Source organism: Dipodomys spectabilis, unplaced genomic scaffold (genome assembly GCF_019054845.1).
Source record: "Dipodomys spectabilis isolate Male_0828 unplaced genomic scaffold, ASM1905484v1 ptg000368l, whole genome shotgun sequence".
NCBI classification, from domain to species: domain Eukaryota; kingdom Metazoa; phylum Chordata; class Mammalia; order Rodentia; family Heteromyidae; genus Dipodomys; species Dipodomys spectabilis.
In genome coordinates, this window is record NW_024871045.1 from 1,361,127 (window position 1) to 1,365,683 (window position 4,557).

Consider the following 4,557-nt stretch of genomic DNA (forward strand, 5'->3'; position numbering starts at 1 on the left):
ATTTACCTGGGTAAGGGTTCCAGGACTATTTTGAAGAGGAGTGGAGACAGTGGGCATCCTTGCCTTGTTCCTGATTTTAAGAGAATTGGTTTTAGCATTTCCCCATTAAGTATAATATTGGCTATTGGTCTATCATAAATGGCTTTTATTGTTTTAAGAAATGTTCCTTCTATTCTTATTTTCTCCAGAGCTTTTACCATGAATGAATGTTGAATTTTATCAAAGGCCTTTCCAGTATCTGTGGAGATAATCATGTGGTTCTTGACCTTGGCTCTGTTGATGTGTAGGATTACATTTATTGACTTATGTACGTTAAACCATCCCTGCATCTCTGGGATGAAGCCTATCTGATCATAGTGTATGATTTTTTTTTATGTTTCTGGATTCTGTTAGCTAGAATCCTGTTAAGGATCTTTGCATCTGTGTTCATCAAGGAAATTGGCCTGTAATTCTCTTTTTTCGTTGGGTCTTTGCCTGGTTTGAGGATGAGTGTGATATTGGCTTCGTAGAATGAGTTTGGGATAGCTCCCTCCTTCTCTGTTTCTCTGAAGAGCTTGAGGATTATGGTCATTAGTTCTTCTTTAAAGGTCTTATAGAATTCTGCTGTGAATCCATCTGGTCTTGGGCTTTTTTTTGTTGGAAGACTTCTGATTGTTTCTGTATCTCGTTGTAGGATATTGGCTTATTTAATGATTTACTTCTTCTTTGCTCAGTTTGGGCAACTTGTATTTCTCTAAAAATGCATCCATTTCTGCCAGGTTTTCTTACTTTAGAGAGTATAACTTTTGAAATTAGTCCGTTAAGATTGTTTTAGATATTTTGTGTATGTATTGTGAATTTTCCTATGGCATCCCTAATCCTGTTAATATGGGTTTCCTCTCTTCTTTTTAATTAATCTTGCCAACGGTCCATCAATTTTATTTATTTTTTCAAAGAACCGGTTTTTTCTTTGGGTAATTCTGGCTATGGTTCTACAATTTTCTAATTCATTAATCTCCAGTCTTAGTTTGGTTATCTGGCTCCTTCTAGTAAGTTTAGGTTGCATTTTTTTTCATGTTTTTCTAGCTATTTTAATTGCAACATGAGATAATTTACTTGGTCTGTCTCTATTTTCTTGATGTGGGCACTGAGGGCAATAAATTTTCCCCTCAGGACTGCTTTTGATGTGTCCTACAAGTTTCTTTGTGCGGTGTTTTCATTTTCATTGAGTTGTAGGAAATTATTTCTTCTTTGTTCTCTTCTGTTACCTAGCCATTGCTTAGAAGTGTGCTGTTCAATTTCCATGTATTAGAATAATTTCTGCTGTATGCTTTGTTATTGAGAACTAGCTTGATTCCACTGTGGTCAGATAGGATAGAGGGGAGTAAATCGATCCCCTTGTATTTGCTTAAGTTCCTTGCATGAACTATGATATGGTCTATTTTGGAGAAAGTTCCATGAGCTACTAAGAAGAATGTGTACTCTGTTGTTTTAGGGTGAAATACTCGGTAGATGTCAGTTAATTCCGTTGAAGTATGGCCTCACTTAATTCAGTAGCTTCTTTTCCAATCCTCTGTTTGGTAGACCTGTCCTTTGGCGAGAGTGGGGCGTTAAAGTCTACTAGTATTATCATATTGGGATCTATTTTATTCTGTAAGTTTGAGAGTATTTGCTTACCATATCTGGGTGCACCAATGTTTGGGGAATATAAGTTGGTAATATAAGAGGGAACTGTCCTCCTCTTGGGTTGTTCCCTGTATTAATATGTAGTGTCCAGCCTTGTCTTTTTGTATTGATTATAATGAAAAGTTTATCTTCTGAGATATCAGGCTTGCTACACTTGCTTTCTTACTGGGGGCATTTGATTGGTAGATCCTTTTCCAACTCTTTACTCTGAGTTTGTTTGTATGTTTGGCTGAGAGGTGTATCTCCTGAAGGCAACAGATGGATGGGTCATGTTTTCTAATCCAATCCGCAGTTCTTTTTCTTTTGATTGGCAAATTAAGCCCGTTAATATTAAGAGACAGTATAGAGAGATGCATTTTGATCCCTGTCATTCCCAATTTCCCTCAGTTTTTCTTCTTTCCTTTCCTCCTGTGCTTGCTCAGTTAGATTTCTATTAATGATTGTCTGGGTACATGTCCCTGTTCCTGGTTGCTTTCTTCAGGTTGTGTTCCCACTCTTAGTATTCTTTGTAATGCTGGCTTAATGTTTATGTATTCATTTAGTTTTTATTTGCTATTAAAAATTTTCAGCTCTCCATCGAATGTGAATGCTAGCTTTTCTGAGTATATCAGTCTGGGTTGACAGTTATTGGCTCTCAGGGCTCGTATGGTACTTTCCCAGGCCTTTCTTGCATTCAGTATTTGTGTGGAGAGATCTGCAGTGATTCTAATTTTTTCCCGTTTATTATAGCTCCTTCTTCATTTTTTTTTTTAAATTTTATTTTATTTTATTTGAGAACATACTGTACAGAGGGGTTACAATTACATGGGCAGGATAATGCATACATTTCTTACCAAGCATTGCAGCCTCCTCCTTTGTTTACCCTTCACCTCCCTTCCCAGCCTCCCCCCTCCCTCCCACCCAATCATACCCCCCCACCCCCCCCCACCGACATTGTAAAGCTGGTTTTGACATGACATTTTGTACTTCTCATTGTTGCAACAGGTCCACCTGAATCCTTAAACGACTTGTTTGTCCCCATCTCCTCCACATGTTATACTGACATCAAATATAGTGAAAGCGGGGGTTACACTGTGGAGGAAGGACATACAAAGCAACAAAGAGATAATCTTATAAATGCGTTAGAAACACTTGCATGAAAGAAACAAAAACATTAAAATACATATTTGAGGTTTCGTTTTCCTAACATCACATTATCTGACTTTTTCCGCTTGACTCATACCTATACTAGATATTGCAAATAAGGGAAACCATGGGACCTATGTTTCTTTGGGCCTGGCTTACTTCACTTAATATAATTTTTTCCAAGCCTTTCCATTTCCTAACAAATGGGGAAATGTCATTCTTTCTGATGGAGGCATAGAATTCCATTGTGTATATATACCACATCTTCTTGATCCATTCATCTACTGAGGGGCATCTGGGTTGGTTCCATGTCTTAGCTATGGTAAATAATGCTGCAATAAACATAGTTGTGCTGGTAGCTTTAGTGTGGCCTTGTTTGTGATCATTTGGGTAAATACCCAAAAGTGGGATTGCTGGGTCATTGGGGAGCTCTATTTGGAGTCTTTTGAGGAACCTCCATACTGCTTTCCAAAGTGGTTGAACAAGTTTACATTCCCACCAACAATGAAGTAAGGTTCCTTTCTGTCCACATCCCCTCCAGCATCTGTTGTTGTTAGAGTTCTTGATTTTTGCCGTTCTAACTGGAGTGAGGTGATATCTCAATGTTGTTTTGATTTGCATTTCTTTTATGGCTAGGGATGTTGAACATTTCTTCATGTGTCTATTGGCCATCCTTCTTTCTTCTTCAGAGAAGCTTCTCTTTAAGTCTTTCGCCCACTTACTTATTGGGCAGTTGTTTCTTTGAGGATTTGTTGTTGGGTGGTTTAATTTTTTGAGTTCCAAGTATATTTTAGATATGAGACCCTTGTCCGTTGTATGGCTAGTAAAGATCTTCTCCCAGTCCGTGGGCTTTCTATTGATCTTGCTAGCTATGTCATTTGCCCTGCAGAAGCTCTGCAACCTTATACAATCCCATTTGTCCAGCCTTTCTTTGATTTGTTGTGTTTCCGGGTCTCTATTCAGAAAATTTCGGCCTGAGCCAAGGAGACCCAGGGTTTCTCCTATTCCATCCTGTAATGTTTTCAGAGTGTCTGCTTTGAGTTCAAGGTCTTTGATCCATTTGGAGTTGATTCTGGTGCAGGGTGATATATAAGGATCTAGCTTTAGTTTTCTACATGTAGTTAACCAGTTTTGCCAGCACCATTTACTGAAGAGGCTGTCTGTCTTCCATTCTATTGTTTTAGCTCCCTTATCGAAGATTAGCTGGCTATAGGTCTGTAGGTTCATTTCTGGGTTTTCAATTCTATTCCATTGGTCCTGAGGTCTGTTCTTATGCCAATACCAAGCTGTTTTGATTACTATGGCTTTATAGTAGAGCTTGAAATTTGGTATTGATATTCCTCCAGCAGTGTTCTTTCCGTTGAGGAGCGTTTTTGCTATTCGGGGTCTTTTATTGTTCCATATGAATTTTTGGATTGCCTCTTCTATTTCCTTGAAGAATGAGGGTGGAATTTTGATAGGTATTGCGTTGAATTTGTAGATAGCCTTGGGAAGTATTGCCATTTTCACGATGTTAATCTTTCCAATCCAGGAGCATGGGAGGTTTTGCCATTTTTTAAGTTCTGTGTTGATTTCCTTTTTCAAGATTTTAAAGTTTTCATCATAGAGGTCCTTCACTTCTTTAGTTAAGTTAATTCCTAGGTATTTTATTTTTTGTGGGGCTATTACAAATGGAGTTGCTTTCCTAATTTCAGCCACACTTTTCTCATTGTTGGCATACAGAAAGGCCCTTGATTTTTGGGGGTTAATTTTATAACCTGCTACTTT